The 18,507-nt window shown below is 45.6% G+C and overlaps 1 protein-coding gene across 6 annotated transcripts in view; it reads right to left on the bottom strand.

The window, feature by feature from the left end:
* DYNC1I1 (dynein cytoplasmic 1 intermediate chain 1) overlaps nucleotides 1–18,507 on the bottom strand; it is a 225,736-nt gene that overhangs the window by 180,950 nt on the left and 26,279 nt on the right. For 3 of the 6 annotated variants that reach the window (XR_014503520.1, XM_083405400.1, XM_083405398.1), the window contains exon 1: nucleotides 11,660–11,931. The exons of 2 other annotated variants lie outside the window; for them this stretch is intronic. The gene's annotated coding sequence lies outside the window, so the exon portion shown is untranslated. Of the gene's footprint in view, nucleotides 1–11,273; nucleotides 11,380–11,659; nucleotides 11,932–18,507 lie in introns of those variants that run through there. One more of the 6 variants, XM_083405399.1, reaches the window with a different exon arrangement.

The raw sequence follows: 18,507 nt of genomic DNA on the forward strand, positions 1-18,507 counted from the left end.
AAGCACTGCTGAGCGAAGATTGCCCTCAGAAGCATTGAGGAAACTCAGGGCTACAACCAATTATACTCTCTTTTTAGTTTTGCATTATGCCTCACTGCTCAATTACACTAGCAGAGCTTTGACTCAATCAATGCTAATGCTGCATCCATGTTGCTAAGGGCCCTTTCTGTAATGGGTGCAAAAAGGGATTTTAAAAGGGTGACAAGGCTACATTGACAGGAAATCAGATATGCCCAATGTAGCTATGAAAAATGCATTTCTTCCTCGTCCTCATTTTCTCTTTAATTTTCAACATATTACAATCATCATACAAACAAAATATTCCACCCTGACCCATTTCTCCTAAGTTGCCCTGTGTTTACGAAACATCACTTTCATACTCAACATTCTCAGATGAAATAGAGACATTCTCTTCTACATTAGGAAAAGAAAAAAATGTGTGAGGGAAGGGATCGTGTGCAACACCTTCAGCAGACAAATGGAATAAAAAAAATTAGCTGGAAGATGACTTAATAATAATAATGGAAACTGAGAATGATCAGGAACAGTTCAATAGTAAATCCTATTGAACTCATTGGGTCTTAGTTCTGAGTAGAGTGTGAAAGGCTCAATTTACAATAAAGAAATAAACACTCCATGCGTTTCCTAAAAAGTGGCTGGCTGCTGAAGCATTCCAATTAAAGAATTTAAAGTGGATTGGTTACATTTTCCTTCAAAATTATAGCAAGAGCTTTGAATGCCAGCGTCAACCTTCATTTCATGCAGGTTTTTTATTTTCAGGATAAACAGGGCTCTGTTTTTGCACCATTTGTTCTCTGAGATGTGGAGAGGAAGAAAAAGGAAAACTGGGACATTCTGGGATCAAATCAGAAATGGGATGGCTTCTGTAATTCCAGGACTGTCCTTGGAGAATTGGATAGTACACTTGAAGAGTACAGTGGTACCTCGGGTTAAGAACGTAATTCGTTCTGGAGGTCTGTTCTTAACCTGAAACTGTTCTTAACCTGAGGTACCACTTTAGCTAATGGGGACTCCCGCTGCACGATTTCTGTTCTCATCCTGAAGCAAAGTTCTTAACCCGAGGTATTATTTCTGGGTTAGCGGAGTCTGTAACCTGAAGTGTCTGTAACCCGAAGTACCACTGTATGCACTTTCTTCCATGCACTAGATCTGCTGCTACACTTTTTAAACTGTGCAGGCAACTTTGCAGGAAGCTATTTCCAAAGACACATCCACAGTTGGGTTCTGTCACTTGCAGTGATGACACAAGTGTCTCATAGCTTTAGGGGTACGGTGCCTAGACCCATTCCCAGTGACACCAGTGTGTGTGCATGTGCAAGCAGAGAGAAGGTGTAGTTCTTGACTGTTTGGAATGTGTTGTCGAACTATAACGCCACTTGCTTGCCTGGTGGAGACAGGTACAGGTAGGAACCTCTGACTTTTGCATGGCTGGACTATAGCCTACTGAACCTAAGAGTCACACCCACTGCCCCATAAGATAGTCCACAAGGAATGCAACCCACAGGCTGACAAAGGATCCCCACCCTTGTTTTAGGCTGTGTACATTTAAAGGCTCCCTGGAAAAGACCCTGATGTTGGGAAAGATGGAGGGCACAAGGAGAAGGGGACGACAGAGGACAAGATGGTTGGACAGTGTTCTCGAAGCTACCAGCATGAGTTTGACCAAACTGCGGGAGGCCGTGAAAGACAGGAGTGCCTGGCGTGCTCTGGTTCATGGGGTCATGAAGAGTCGGACACGACCAAACGACTAAACAACAACAACATTTAAAGCACATGGCTCCACCTCTCAAAGAATCTTGGAAACTGTAGTTTAAGAGTGCTGAGAATTATAGCTTTGTGCAGGGTAAACTACGCCTCCCAGGATTCATTGTGGAAAGTAATGTGCTTTAAATGTGTGGTGAGCACTTAGCCTTTGTTACTCAATTGGCTGTGATTCTAAATGGCAGCATGAAGTTGCTGTTTGGAATGCAGTCTGTGGTTTTAGAGTATTTACACAAAACTACTATGTAGTATCAGCCAGACTCTACCCTTCCCTCCCTCCGCCTCCTCATTAGTAATGTGATCTGCCTTCCTCCATAGACAGAGAATAGATGGGAAAGAATGGCACAGTTTTCCCACAGGCCGTCTCAGCACAAATGCACAGTGACATCACCCTTTTTGTCCTCCACACAATGCCATTCTGTCTCGTCAGCGCAACTGTTCATTCCTACAACTCAGAAGACAGTGAAAGGGTGACACACAGCATTTGTGGACATTTGCCAAATAGAAGAATAGGCCATTTCATCATCATTAAAATGCTGTAGTGTTTGTAAGGATTTCGGATCATTTGGTTCAAAAAGTTTGAAAATGTTAATAGTGTTTGTTTTTTTAATGAGCTCCCAGCAGAGCTAATGGGTTGCGCCCAATGGGTGTGCCGTCCATTCATGGAAGAGTCTTTGATCTGGTGAATGGAAGGGAGATGATTTTTGCCAAGCCCCTTTCGCCTATGCCACCTCCCATGTTGTTCCAGAGGAACCCCCATTATAAGAACTTGTGAAGAGACTGGCTAGATCTGACCAAAGGCCAGTCTAATCCAGCATCCTGATCAATCAATCAATCATTTTATTTGTATGCTGCCTTTCCTAAGTTAAAACCATGCTCAGGGTGGCAGGCAACAAATAAAAAAGATATGTTAACTACAAACATAACAAAAGTAGTCATAAGTAAACAAAACACCAAAAAGTGCACAACCAAACCGAACAATTTCCATATAAATCATAAGATACCAAATAAAGGTGCAAAAAATTAACAACAACCATTTTGCCCTCCGGTAAAAACCCCTAAGCAATATCTCAGCTCAATATTCTGTTTGGCATCCTCAGCTTTTGCAGCTGGAGTCAGTCCAGACCCCGCCCTCTCAGGCCAGGAGGGAAAAGGCCTGCAAGGCAAGGAGCAGGTCTTCTAGGAATCACAGCCAAGATGGTCTCTCGCTTCTTCCAGCCGCCTCAGTTTTTCTCATGGTGGCCAATCTGATAAGAAGCCCTCAAGCAGGGCATGAGCGCAACAGCACTCTCTCCACTTGTGGATCCTGGAAACTGGTATTCAGAAGAATACTTGTTCCTTCTGGAGCAGAGTTGGGGGTGTGGGGAGGTGCAGGGAAAGGGGGAAAGGGGCAAAATAATTATATTTCTAGAAATATGGCAACCCTACTCCCTCCCCCTTCCACTGATGGTGCAGCTAAGAGCCATCTGTGAAGTAAAAGATGCGATTCAATGGTTTATGGTTATGTTTCCTCGGGATGGAGCGGATTGGTGCTGTGATGTGTGACTTTCAGAAATGTTCCATGGGGTCAAGGCAAGGTGAACAGCAAGTGCTCATAGCTGGAAGGTCCCAAAATGTTAGAAATTGGGACTGGAAAATTATATTCTGTTGTCATTGCAACAAAAGAAAAAATGTGGTGCTATTTTGCTGTAGAACAGTTTGCTGTCTATAGTTTTACACTGTGAAGTTTCTTAATTAAGAACAAACAAAAACCCCAGTTAAACCAATGCAATAAATGCCTGGAGTACTGTGTCCAGTTCTGGGTGCCACAGTTTAAGGAGGATATTGACAAGCTAGAACGTGTGCAGAGGAGGGCGACCAAAGTGATCAAGGGTCTGGAGGCCAAGCCTTATGAGGAACAGCTGAAGGAGCTGGGTATGTTTAGTCTGGAAAAGAGGAGACTAAGAGGAGATGTGACAGCCATCTTCAAATATCTAAAGGTCTGCCACATGGATGATGGAGCAAGCTTGTTTTCTCCTGCTCTGGAGGAGAGGATTTGAACCAATGGATCCAAGTTACAAGAAGGGAGATTCCGACTAAGCATCAGAAAGAACTTTCCGACAGTAAGAGCTGTATGATAGTAAAACAGACTCCCTTAGGTAGGTTGTAGATGGCCATCTGTCATATATGACCTAGTTAAGATTCCTGGATTGCAGCGGGTTGGACTGGACGACCCTCAGAGTCACTCCAACTCTACAATTCTATGATTTTATGAATGCAGCCATAGTGAGGCCTGCAACAAAATGCTGCACTGTGCCATATTCCCGTTCCAGCCAGCCTGTCATGCCCTTTTCCAGTATACTCCATTCTATTCACCATCTCCATAGAAATCCATTAATCTCTTTGCCCCCAACCAAAAGTAAGCATGCCATGCCTCTGGACATATTCAGTCCTCAATAGGCCATTGCTGAGTGCACTCCCTTTGTTTGTTTTTCCTAAGGATGTTTTGTATCTCTGCAGGGGGTCGTTGTCCCCACCACCCAAAAATCCTGTTGTTACTTCCTTCTTCTGTTTGAGTCGTGCCATTTTGACCAGAAAAGGGATTCAGACTCAGAAAAGGAGTTTGCTATTAGTGTATAAAGATTCCATAGATACCGTAATTCACAACTCAGAATGCTACCTATATCTTTCTTTACCTTCTTTAGACAATGCAAAAATTGCAGATGTTGCAGTTTAGAAAATCAATAACAGTTTCATAGTTGTCCCAGTTAACAACTGACCTGGTAACCTCATTGATCCCTGCAGTGGTGGCCTAAATGTACAATGCAGGCCCACTATGGGGAAACTGAATGCGCCGTCTGTCTGCTCAATGCAGGCTTTGTTAACAGAGACACAGAAGACGTTCTAGGAAGGTTGAAGTTAGGAAGACCCATCCCCTTTTTGCATGTACTTCTCAGATTATATTTTGTAAATATGTTTTTAAATGAATGTTATCTAAATACTGTAAAATCAGTTATAATGTTAGATAGGGGAAACAATGCAAAGAAGAGCATAAAACTGACTAAAAAAAGGTAAAGGACAGTTAAGTCGAGTCGCGAACGACTCTGGGGTTGCAGCACTCATCTCACTTTACTGGCCAAGGGAGCCAACATTTGTCCACAGACAGTTTTTCCGGGTCATGTGGCCAGCATGACTAACCAGCTTCTGGCAAAACCAGAGCAGCACACAGAAATGCCATTTACCTTCCCTCTAGAGAGGTACCTATTTATCTACTTGCACTTTGACGTGCTTTCAAACTGCTAGGTTGGCAGGAGGTGGGACCAAGCAACGGGAGCTTACCCCATCGCGGGGATTCAAACTGCCAACCTTCCGATCGGCAAGCCCAAGGCTCAGTGGTTTAGACCACAGCGCCACCCGCGTCCTACTGGCATTCTAATCTGCTCCTCTCCCCACCCCAAAAAATGACATGGAACCTTTGTCACACTGCTTTGAGTGGAATGTATTTCCATGTTTTAGGATCATGGGTGTTAAAACGAGGCTGTTGGCAACAAAGGTTTTAGAACAAACAGCAAATTGAATATGCCTGATGTTAGTGGAAACAGTAATGGGTACCAAGATAATTTGGGGAAAAGATTTGGGGGAAGAACTAACTCCAAAGCAGCAGAAAGCCAGTGAGATCTGTGGTCAGCATACAATTGGAAGAATGCTGTGGAAATGTTGCACAGATGGAACTATGTACAACTAAGTCTGTCTCCCCAAACTGTTGGAAAGGATGTGGGGGAGAGGAAATTATGTGCACTTTGGGAAGCAATGGCCACAGGCAGAGAGGTACTGGAATAGAGTACTATGATAAATATCTAGAATTGTCGGACAAATGATAAGAAAAACTCCCAAACTACTTTTTGTGTTTGAAGAAGACAATACAAAAGTAAGATCCAAAGAGCTTGTATGCTTTACGTTGGCTACAGTTAGGCTTTTCTTAATCAAAAACATGGGAAAGTCCTGTAAAGGTGTACATAGTTTGTTATTGGTATAATAAGCATTAGAAACCAACAGTATCAAAGCAGCTGATTCATCAGATATTTGTGATCACAGGGCTAGTGAAACCAGAATTGTATTTCACTGTAGGGGATTCATTTTATTTCCTACACTATATAAAAAACTCAAGACCCTGCCCCTGGAAATATTCTTAGCAAGCAAGGTCATAAACAGACATTATGAAGATTGGTTTCATTTATAGGGCAGTACTTGTGGGGTCTTCATTATAATCTGCAGTTCTTGGTGTCAGCAATAAGGGGCTAGAAAAGTATATTCTATACTCATTGTAACCAAAGGGGAAAAATTTTATTTTGCTGTGTAACAGTTTGCTGTTTATAGTTTTACACTGTGAAGTTTCTTACTTAAGAACGAAAAAACAAACTGCATGAGAGCAACTGCTGGACCCAGCACAAGGAAAAGTATAAAGTATGACAAGCAACCAGTCCTGATTTAGGGACACACTGTATTTCAAGATTCTGTAGCCTCCTCTGCCCAGGAACTGAAATGAACATACACAACACAGTGTTGTGATGTCATCAAAATTTAACAATAGTCAAATTGAGATCAAATATTGTTCCATCACCCAAATTATACAGATCAATTAAAGTCCATAGTGTGTTCATCAAATCTTCCTGCAGGTTAATCAAGATAGCCTTCCCTGTTTTCCAGCTACAGAAATGATCATATGGAAAGGTGTATTCCCATGCTTCAGGGAAATTCATTTTATTGCTCCAGAACTAAGCAACATATTATTTGAAAGATCTGAAGCAACATTACACAGAAGTAGAAATGGAAATGTGCAGCATCATGGAACAAGAAAAATTGGCAGTTATGATCTGATGGCATGCTGGGATTCAGTATGAATGCTGATGATCTTTACAAAGCAAACCTTTTAAATAAGTGCCTGTGTTCAGTGGGGCTTACTCCAAAGCAAGTGTGCACAAGATTACAACCTACATTTGCACAGTTCTAGGTAGCTTAGTTGATAATTTGGACCACAACATAGACTGATTAATTGCAGTCAGGTTGAAGTCACTGTCATTATTGTCACTAGCAGGAACAATCTCTGGAGAACTTTAAATATTGTTCCAGCAACTATTATCTCAGACAAGCACATCAAGTGGAGTTAATGGTTTTCTGAAACTGATCTATCCCATTGATTTTATGATGTAAAATGTGCAAAAAAATATTGAGACCTCAGCATGCAATTCATAATGGGGAATTGTTACTGAGTAGGAGATTTCTGAAATGGAGACTTGCATAAAATGTTCCTCACATAAGATTTCCCATGCAGTGGCTGAGTTAACAATATATATAAATTTATAAATACATATTTTATATAAATTTAATAAATAGTAATGCTAATATATCATGCTAAACCATGGTTTAGTGTAACAAGTGTGTACAGGAACAAGCTGCTGCAGCCCTTCAACTTGTGTGTGACCCCCATTCCTATTCCTATTCCCATGTGTCTGGAGCAAGAATGCTCAACCATGGTTTGTCATGACAACTGACCATTTGATCCATAATTATGCACTGTTCACCTACAAAGCAGCACCATTTTAGTTTAATTAGATGTTCAAGACCACTTTCAATTTTTAAGTAACTTATGCAGCTTGAGACAGTCTAGTTTTTCTTAATTCTAATTGAGAAGAGGACAAAACGGAACCAGATTAAGCAAGCCAATTAGCATAATCACATTGTAATTTCTACTAACAAATGGTGCCTTGGCTGCAGTGTTTTGTTGTGGGGGTGAACGATTTGAGGCCCATGTATTTTGTGGACGGCCTCAACTCCTACTCCCTCCCCTCCTTTTAAAAATTGTAATAATGGGTTTTTTTTAACAAAACTTTGCTTGTAGGGCAACTGAATGCACTGCAAGGCACGATGCTGATGAGATCAGATCCACTCTCTATCTTAGTTTCCCAGATTCTCATATATATGCAAATTTTATGCAAATTGGGATGTAGTCCAGTACCTCCCATTATTCCTGACCATTGGACGTGCTGGCTGGGACTGATGAGAGCTGGAGTCTAACAACATATGGGGGGCACAGGTTCCCCAACACTGCTTTTAGGCACCCAGCAATCGACTTGGTCACGTCCACAGAATGGAAGATGGCAGGATCCTAAAGGACAAGGAGTTGGCTTTAGGCACCAGACCCATTGGCAGACCAACTCTTCTTATAAAGATGTCTGCAAACAGAACATGAAGGCTGACAACCCCATCATGCGGGAATCCTTTGCAGTTGACCACTGCGCCTAGGGACAGTCAGGTCATGCATCCATAGCATTGACCAGAGGAATGACCACTAGGGGAGCGCAGAGAGGAGAAACACCACGGCAGCATGGCCAGACGCCTTTATCTGCCCCAGCTGCAAGAAAATCTTTCTCCTACATCAGTCTCTACAGCCACAGCAGGTGCTGCAACCTTCCAATAATTTGACCCCACCGCAAAGGTGCACTCCTCCATTGTCTCCCGAGACAGATTGGTGCGAACAACAGTAATCGACCTGCAAGATTGGCCCTAGCTAGTTCTGAAAGGACAGCTCTATAACCAAGAATACAGTTGCTGCCTCTATGTTTCAAAGAAGGCAATGGCAGTGCTCTCACATCACAACAAGCAAGGATTTCTGGCTCATTAGGTCTTAGCATGAGCAAGCACAATGCTTGTGCATTCGGCCCAATTTATCCTGCTTTGCTGCACTCCTGGCACATGTTTCATCAGGTCCTCAAGCATAAAAAGCTTTCAGTTGATCAAAATAAACCAGTGTTTATCACAGGAACCACACGCAACTGCATAACCCTCGAGCAGTTTTAAGGGATAGATGGGGGTGTTGCTGTGTGCATGGCCTCTTTGCATTAATGTTACCTGATCCTCTGGTACCCCGAGCGCAGGTAAAGGCCACTGCTACCTAAAACCAGCTCCAGAGAGTGGGTGCCAGAGCTCTACAGCTTTCCCTGGTCTGCTTTCACTCTTTGAGGATCAACAGCCAAATTTGCCCCAAATCCAGAGTCCTTCTATGTTTCCAGGAGGTCTATTAGAATAACCCAAATGAGACTTATACCAAAACAACAGAGTGCACCTGTTCAGGATTCCAGCCAGCCATGCCCTTGTCCAGGATACGCCATTCCATTCTCTCTCTCTCTCTCTCTCTCTCTCTCACACACACACACACACACACACAATCACTGTCAACAGTAAGTCAGTCTTTTGCTATCATGGACCACTTTGTGGGTCAGCCTCTCCTCTTAGGGGTTACAAAGCAAGTCAGACCATTGATTCACCTAGCTCAGTATTCCGTACTCTGGCTGGCAGCAGCTTTCCAAAGTTTCCGACAAGGCTGTCTCTCAGTGCTACCTTGGAGATGCCAGGGGTTGAACACTGGGAAGAAGAAGAAGAAGAAGAAGAAGAAGAAGAAGAAGAAGAAGAAGAAGAAGAAAAGTTTGGATTTGATATCCCGCTTTATCACTACCCTAAGGAGTCTCAAAGCAGCTAACAATCTCCTTTCTCTTCCTCCCCCACAACAAACACTCTGTAAGGCGAGTGAGGCTGAGAGACTTCAGAGAAGTGTGACTAGCCCAAGGTCACCCAGCAGTTGCATGTGGAGGAGCGGGGAAGCAAACCCGGTTCACCAGATTACGAGTCTACCATTCTTAACCACTATACCACACTGGAACTTCTCATGCAGAACAGATGCTCTTCCACTGAGTCAACCCTTCCCCTGTGTTTTGTGTGTGTTTATTTTGTACTTCCACGAACCCTGGACTTCCGCAAGCCTGGTAATATCCCTTTTGCAAGTGGATCGTGCCATTTTGGTTACCTAGTGATCCACCCTCAAGAGACTGAGTTTGCCACTTTTTCAAAGATAAAATTTCCAACCCATCCCTCAGTTAAAGACTCCAGGGTGGATTGCACTATACAGCTTGCAATGACCCTTGCACTGCGTTTCCAAAGCGCCTGACACCCAGCTGGTTGCTGCCCATTTGGAAAACACTGTGCTTTGACACCTGTCAATCATTCGATGTCACTATGATGCCAGATGATTGACTGATGGATTGTCCCACCCACCTGTTAAAGTTGGCCCAAAGGGGAGGAGAGATAAAAATCTGCCTCCTGCCTGAAACCAATAAAGGTTTCTCATCCTTGCTATAAGCCATAAAACATACAACCCCAGTTTCAAAGGAGTAGCAGATTTCAAAATGCCAGGATTAAAACTGCATACTTCAATGTAACTATAGATCTATAGCTATGCAACTATAAGTATATGCAATATTGATCCTGACATGTAGTCTGAGCAGTGCAGTGAGGCCAGTAAGAAGAATGACTGTGCAATCAAAGGATAGTTGCATGACTTGAGGGGTAGGATTTTCAAGCCCATAATATTGGGCAGCTAGCCTGACCCTCTATTGCTGGACTGTCCACCCCAGGCAGCATGGCCAATGGTCATGGGGTGATGGGAGTTCAGCAACATCTGGATGATCACAGGCTTCCCACCCTTGCCTTAACAGAAAAGAGAACTTTCCTGAATAGTTTCTTCTCTCATGACGTTACTGAGATTAGACAAGATGCACCTTATTCAATTCTTTTCACCAAATTAAATGCTACAGGCCATAAGTCCTGTTCTTTCCAGATATTTTTTTCTGGAAGGGGAGGCCACAGGATAACATTTAAATGCCTCAAATGGTCTCCATCGCCCTAATTGTATCTTTTGAATCCAAGACAGGTGTCATGTTGGCCTTGGGAGGAAATTCTACTTGGGCTTACTTCCCAGCAGACACACAGAGCGTTGCTCCTTTCCAAGCTCAGAAGGTATGATCCAAGAGACAAATATCTGAATAGGATTCTAATGGTTAAATGAGATTTTACGTTAGCTTGTTAAGTTAAAAGCTTTGGGCTTCTAAGAACATTATCCGTGACCAAGGCTGTAATGCTGTCCCTGGAAGAAAGATCCATTGGACTCAATGGGTTTTACACCCAATAAAAGGAATCAGAAGTAGATGTGTATAGACTTGCACTGGGAAACTTGCTAATGGAAAAAATGGCCTCTCACTCACAGATTCATCTTCTTTGGAATTTTATTATCAAACTCTATATTGTTGTTGCATCCTGCCTACTTGGTGGGTCACCCATCTGACTTGTTTGGGGGTGTTTTCTCTCCCCCCCCCCTAGTGCCTATATTTTAATTTCCTGGTTGCTTTAACCCCTTCAGGGCTGAGCCAAACCAAGGCGTTCCCAAAATAGCTGCACTTCCATTTTCCTCTCTCAGCAGCACAGCAGGTATTTGGTTTTGGGAAACGCACAAAAATATGGAGGCTTTTTTCTTTTTTGCTGTGAAGCTGAGGCACTGCACATTTCAAAGCAGTGACAAATCCGATAAAATCCTCTTCTTCCCGCGGGGGGAATTAGAATAGCCATCTTGTCCCGAGTCCCTCCCGCCAGTATAGGCTGCATCCCAGCAGAATAACACCAACCTAAGGATGCCTCAGCCCTCGGATGACATATTTCTCTCCTGAAAGGGGGCAGGCAGCAGCGCCTCCTGAAGACTTTGGGTGCGCCCCTGGGAATTAAAACCCACACTATTTTGCGATCTGCTCCTATCGAAAAAAAATAAAATAAACCCCTCAATACTCTAATAATATCCCGCCCACCAAGCCCTTGCCAGCTGATGCTCCTGGAACTAGACTGAAGCCCAGACCTGCCGATGGAGGGGAAGTCTCGGGTTGCACGGGAGAAGCCGAGAGGGAGGGGACGGGGGTGCGATCTAGCTGCAGCATCTCTCCCCCCGTTGCTTGAAGGGCAGGACAGCGCCTGGCATCACCACCCACAGAGACCCGCGCGCACCCGCTCAGCATTTTACCTTGGCACGGTAATCCTAGCCTGGACGTGCAGCCTTCACCCGAGGAAGGCGAGACGCTGGAGAGAGAGGCTGCGTCCCGGGCGGCTCCAGCTGCCCGGGGAGATGAGGATGATGAAGCTGCTGCTGCTGCTGCTGCTTCGCGGCGTGAGATCTGGCGGTGCTGTTGCTGTTGCTGCCGCCGCGGAGAGAAATGTGCTGCCTCACGCCGGCCTGGCTGGCTCCGCCCAGCAACCGCCGCCGCCGCCGCTTCCCTCCAGCCTGGGCCCTGGCACTGACATCTCCCCGGCCCGCCCCCTGCAGACTCTCGCCGTCCCCGCACTCCGCCCGAGGCCAGCGGGGAAGGGGCGGGCGAGGGAAGAGCATGTGCTTGGCGTGCAGAAGGGCCCAGATCTAACTCCTGGCATCGCAGAGAAGGCTGGGAATGCCCCCTGTATGAAGCCCTGGAGAGTTGCTGCCAGTCCGTGTAGGCGGCACTAAGGTCAGGCTTCGGTATAAAGCAGCTTCCTGTTTCATGAAGTGAGAGCTGGACCATAAAGGAGGCTGATCTCCGAAGAATTGATGCTTTCGTATTATGGTGCTGGAGGAGACTCTTGAGAGTCCCATGGACTGCAAGAAGATCCAACCTATCCATTCTGAAGGAAATCAGCCCTGAATGCTCACTGGCAGGACAGCTCCTGAAGCTGAGGCTCCAATACTTTGGCCACCTCATGAGAAGAGAAGACTCCCTGGAAAAGACCCTGATGTTGGGAAAGATGGAGGGCACAAGGAGAAGGGGACGACAGAGAACGAGATGGTTGGACAGTGTTCTCAAAGCTACCAGCATGAGTTTGACCAAACTGCGTGAGGCAGTGGAAGACAGGAGTGCCTGGCGTGCTCTGGTCCATGGGGTCACGAAGAGGCGGACAGGACTAAATGACTAAACAACAAGATGTTAATGTTTTGGGCCTAATGCGAGGGGAGCAGGGTGCCAACTTGAATAAGGGAAGCCCAGGTGCATGACATGGCGCACACGCACCATTTGAATGACAGTGTCCCTCAACTTTGGGGAGGGGCTGGCCCCCTCAAATATTTCATTGGTGGTGGGGAGAGGGGAGATTGTTGGCAGCAGGCGCCTGCTGGGAACCAAGACGCACAGAAGCAAGCGCGAGAGTTTTGCGGCACCTTGTTAAAGAGCTACAGATTTATTATGAGGTAAATTGATTTCGTGGCATAAGAATCTGAGAAGGAGTGCGAACTGTTATCGTCTGTTGTTGGCAGATAGTATTTACCAGCTGAGGAGAGAGTGTCATGCACCTGACAAAGTCTGATTTCTTCTCCACGGAAACAGATGCCATGGAAAAGTCTGATCTTCTTCAAGGTGCCACAGAACTCATCTTGTGTGTGTGTGTGTTTGCAGTTGCTGAACCACACTAGCTCTGGCAAAGGCATGAACTGCGGGGGTCAGCAAACTTTTCCACCGGGGGCAGGTCCACTGTCCCTCAGACCTAGTGCAGGGCTGGACTATATTTTGAAAAAAGAACAAATTCCTATGCCCCACAAATAACCCAGAGATGCATTTTAAATAAAAGGACACATTCTACTCATGTAAAAACACGCTGATTCCCAGACCGTCTGCAGGCCGGATTGAGAAGGCCTTAGTTTGCCTACCCATGGCATAAAGGGATCAGCTAAAGGCTTATCAAAACCTCCCAACGTGATCTCCGTGGCAAGATAACTAATTCTGAGTTAGCTACAATGCCCAGAATTCTTTGAGGAGGGAAATATGCTTCAGCTGTGCTTTAAGTATGTGAGCTCTGCATCTAGCACAGTACATTACAATTGCTACAACAGACCCTCCAAGACTTTTAGCAATTGCCCACCAAGCCCCTCAGCAAGAGGTCTAGAGCCTTTTTTAGCCATCTACTAACTCTTTTTGGGATGTGGGTGGTGCTGTGGGTTAAACCACAGAGCCTAGGACTTGCCGATCAGAAGGTCGGCGGTTCGAATCCCTGCAACGGGGTGAGCTCACATTGCTTGGTCTCTACTCCTGCCAACCTAGCAGTTCGAAAGCACGTCAAAGTGCAAGTAGATAAATAGGTACTGCTCTGGCGGGAAGGTAAGCGGTGTTTCCGTGCGCTGCTCTGGTTCGCCAGAAGCAGCTTAGTCATGCTGGCCACATGACCCGGAAGCTGTACACCAGCCCCCTCGGCCAGTAAAGCGAGATGACCGCCGCAATCCCCGAGTCATCCGCAACCCCCGAGTCAGCCACGACTGGACCTAATGGTCAGGGGTCCCTTTACCTTTACTTCTTTGCTAACTCTCTTTTTCTCCACATAGTTCAACAAAATATGGAAGGCAGCCAGTTGAAGCTAACTGGCCTTACCATACAACCTCCATTTATTCCTGCCTCCCCAAGCCAATCCCGTTTAGTGGCGAGTGCTCCTTTATTTCCAATTGGAGATTTACCACATTGCCCCTTGACTGACAGTGGCACTGCTGCCATTTATCAGGGTAGGGCAGGGCATTGGTGAGTTCAGGGCTGTGCCCGCATACTGGCAAAGCCAATCTGGCCCTCCATGGCATTGGTGAGTTCAGGGCTGTGCCCGCATGCCCACAAAGCCAATCTGGCCCTCCAGGGCATTGGTGAGTTCAGGGCTGTGCCCGCATGCCCACAAAGCCAATCTGGCTCTCCGTTGGATGTCTTTGCGCAGCCCTAACCTCGCTGCTGTCCTGCCCTGCCTGGTAAGCGCCAGTGTCAAGTGGGTGAGCACACAGCACCATGCCAGCTGCTCCTGAATTATTCTCAAGGTGGCTTGCAACAGGCTGCAATGATATCCCAAACCCAGGAAACTTTCAAACACAAACGGCCTGGTGGAAAGGGCCAGAGTGGACTTTCCATCAGTTGCTCAGTGACAACTTCCAAAAACCAGGTGGTGGGCACCTGCAGAGGCATCCCTTGCATTCCACCACCTGAGGTGTCTGTCTCAGTCTGCCTCGTGGATGGGCCAGCCCTGCTGAAGCAACAATAGTATTAGAAAGCCAATTCACTTTACCACATGAGTCACTGCTGCTTTGCAGTCCCATTGTCACGGTCTGGTTCACGGGCGATCAAAGTCCTGGTTGGGGACGTCAGGACCGGGGGCAAGATGGCGGGATGGGAGCAGGAACGGGAGTCCAGAAGCCAGGAGTCAGGAAGCCAAGAGTCAGAGAGCTGGGAGTCACAAAGGCAGGGGTCCAAGGAGCAAGGAATCAAGGAACCGAACGCAGCAAGGCAGGGAATGTGTTGCTGTGGCAAAGAGCTGAAGGGAAATGCTGACCTTATATCCCTTCCCAGCTCTTGCCACCAGGTGCTGTGAGTTACCAATCAGCCTCACCTGTGAGGCTGCACCTTGCCTCTTCAGAACAAACTTAGGAAGGCCCCAGGCCTGGTCACAGGGCCTGGCTCCTGCATGCTCACCTGACACCCATGGTGTCTAGCAGCTTGAGACAAGTGTTCTTTCTGGCAGGAAGAGGAGAAGCAAAGCTGCTTCTTGGCTAAGGGATGGGCCAGGCTGCCTCTCTCCCCCTTCCCATTCTGCTGCTTCAGGGAGGCAGGAGGTGGCAACCTCCCAGGACATCCTTGGTCCCCAGGCCAACAGTAAAGGCTGGAATGTGCTTCCCTTCTGCTCTGCATTCCCAATGGCAATTCAGACACACACACACACACACACACACACACACGTAACCATTTGTGCTGTTGTTTAACAAACTCATTTTCAGTGGCAGGTTGCCTTGCTCTGAATTGCAGCAGACAGATTTAGGCCACACTTTAAAAGGTAAATAATGTTACAAACATCAATAATGGAACAGGTGTGTCATTCAGTTGCCATGAGCCTGTTTTTTAAGAGGAAAATAACTTGACACAATCCTTTGTCAAGGATGTTTCCTTGATGGCAATTAGTCAGGAGCAAAACTGGTTGCAAAGTATTGTTGCCATGTTTGATATTCCAGCCCTAGGAAAAAATTAATGTGGTAGATAACAGCAGAAGAGGAAAAACTCTCAGTGAAAGTGTGCAAAGATTTAAATAATAATAAGAACTCTCAGTGAAAGTGTGCAAAGATTTAAATAATAATAATTTCAAGGCTGAGAGAAACGGTAAGAGCAGTATCAACCCTTGTCAGATCTCTCTCTATAATTAAATATGTGACCTGCAATTAGATAAAAATCCACTACTGAGCATAAGCTAGAAATTATTTTAGGGGATAATATCTGCCAAGTAGCACTGGTTTGGTTGCTTGGAAATTCCTGGTAAGATATGCTCCAAATGTTTCTACTTACCAGGGACATGCTCATAAATTCATGCACATGAGTACTTAAGGCTTCATATTGTGAACAGCCCATCACTTCACAGACTGCAGAGGAGTACTTTGAACTAGAGTTGTGTGTTGGATTTGGACAAATCCTGAAAAGTTGATGCAGGGTGCTTCAAGGAGATTTGGGACTTCTACATGGCAAAACAGGATCTAAACAAAGCAAATTTGAGTCCAAGCAGAGTATCTGTAGTGCTTTGTAGCAACTTGGCAATTGAGACATTAAAAAACAAACCTGCATACAAATCTTTGTGAAAAGTGAAACAATGTCTCTAAGGTTAATACCAGGATGCGGGAGAAGGAGGGAGAGGGATCAGCCATCTTCCCATTAGTTGCCAGGACAGGGAAGCTGTGGACCTTCAGATATTTTTGAATTATAATTCCCATCATCCCTGACCATTGACCAGGTTCTATGCCATAGCCTGATCTTTATTTGACCTCCTGGGTCAATTAAAAGGAAAGGCTGTGGTGTAAACATTATATTGTCAAATTTTATTTTATTATTTATGCAAAGCCCTTCTAAGGCTGCATACAAACAATTGAAACAATATCAAACCAAGTTTAAATTGCAGTGATAGCTCAGGGAATCTTTAACAAAAAATTATGAGTTGATCGCAATTTCAATTTCTACCAGATACAGTGGTACCTCAGGTTACTTAAGTTTCAGGTTACAGACTCCACTAACCCAGAAATAATACCTCAGGTCAAGAACTTTGCTTCAGGATGAGAACAGAAATTGTGCTCCGGCGGCACGGCAGAAGCGGGAGGCCCTATTAGCTAAAGTGGTGCTTCAGGTTAAGAACAGTTTTAGGTTAAGAACGGACCTCCAGAACGAATTAAGTACTTAACCCGAGGTACCACTGTATGTAGAAATCCACCATGTTGGGCATTCAAACACCAACACAGCCCTGATGTTGTGTTGTACACAACTTTAGACTCTTGCCGGTGTTCTCCCCATCCCTGAATTTGATGAATGCCTCCCAAAGGAGATCAATTTGTCAGTCACAGTATTGCAATTTTCCAGTTTCCTGCAATGAACCAAGTAGGACATAACACCTGGCTACTTCCAACACAACTGCAGTCCAGCAGGTTCATTTCTCCACCTGAGACGGAGCAGTAGCAGTGTCACCCCACACACTCTGCCACCCTGTGCCCTGCTGCACTGCCAGCAGCTACTTACCACAGATGCCACAGTGGCATACAGAAGTTGCTCCAAGTCTTACAAGACTTCCCCAAACCTGCCAGTAAAACCTCTCGAGGCTTTGGCAAAACCTTGCAGCATTTGCAGACTTAACAGATGTGGCTGCTGCACTTAAAATGAGAGAGGGAGATAAAGAAACTCATCAGGAAAGCTCCCCACAGGCCCAGCAGGCAGCTGGCATCACTGTGAAATATACCCAGCAGGTGGAGTGTCTGGGCAAGAGGCTGCAGATGGCAGGGGCTGGTGCAGTGGCGGCAGCTGGCAGAAGCAGCTGGGCAGTTGCAGGGACTCAGGCAAGCAACATGGGGTGCATTTGTTTGGCCATCTCTTCCAATTCACGGTCTGTGATAAGAGATTCTGTGTGCCTCACAACAGGGCCAGGCCTGCAGTTCAGTGTTCCCTCATACACTCTCTCTCTCTCTCTCTCTCTCTCTCTCACACACACACACACACACACACAGACACACACATATCACTGAATGAGAATTTATGCTCTGAATGAAGTTGTCTTATGCCTCATCATGTGAATGAAATAATATGTGCATAAGCTGAAGGATGCATGAGAAGAGACCAAAAACTAACACATCAGAGTTGAGTGAGAAGTTCAGTGCTTTTTTTTCCTGGCGGTACTCACACAGTACTGGCACCTGTTTTTCCCTTTCCATATCTTGTGATTTATCTGTGGAAAGCAAAATGTTTTGACATGGGTGCTTTCACTGAGCCCTTCAGGGGCTGGAAACTATTTTGCAGAGCTGCAAGGCGCAGAGAAAGTGGCTGCAATTGCGCACAGAGGCCAGAGGCGGCGGTGGCGAGCTGGTGCTGGGAAAGAAGCTGCAGACTTCCTGATTTGTACCACTTAAGGAACAGCCAGAGAGTTGAGAGAGGGGGGAAATGAGTGAGACAGCCAGCCATATGCCCTTCGTTTCTTTTTGCCCCCTTCCCTTTTTGCTGTGGGATGCCAGTTGGGCTGCAGAGATCTGCCCCATGCTTCCTTACAAGCTTCTCCATTCCAGCCCTCCTCAAAAAATACATTTGGGGCGCCTTATCCCCTAGGAGTCAGCACCTACACCCACCGAGATTCATGGCTGAGCGGGAATTCGAACTCTGGTCTCCCTGGTCCGACACTCTAACCACTATACCTCACTGGCTCTGGAGCAGAATGTAGTGATGGAAATGGAACCCTGAGCAGGGAGTGCTTCTCACCGTTAACACTTTTTTGCAGGCCCCACTTGGGATAATGTATTTTTAAAATGTATTTAAAATAATGTATCGTTTAAAAAAATCAAATACAATTTAATTTTTTTGCAGAAAAAATGTT

Source organism: Podarcis tiliguerta (assembly GCF_965153285.1).
Source record: "Podarcis tiliguerta genome assembly, chromosome: 12".
NCBI classification, from domain to species: domain Eukaryota; kingdom Metazoa; phylum Chordata; class Lepidosauria; order Squamata; family Lacertidae; genus Podarcis; species Podarcis tiliguerta.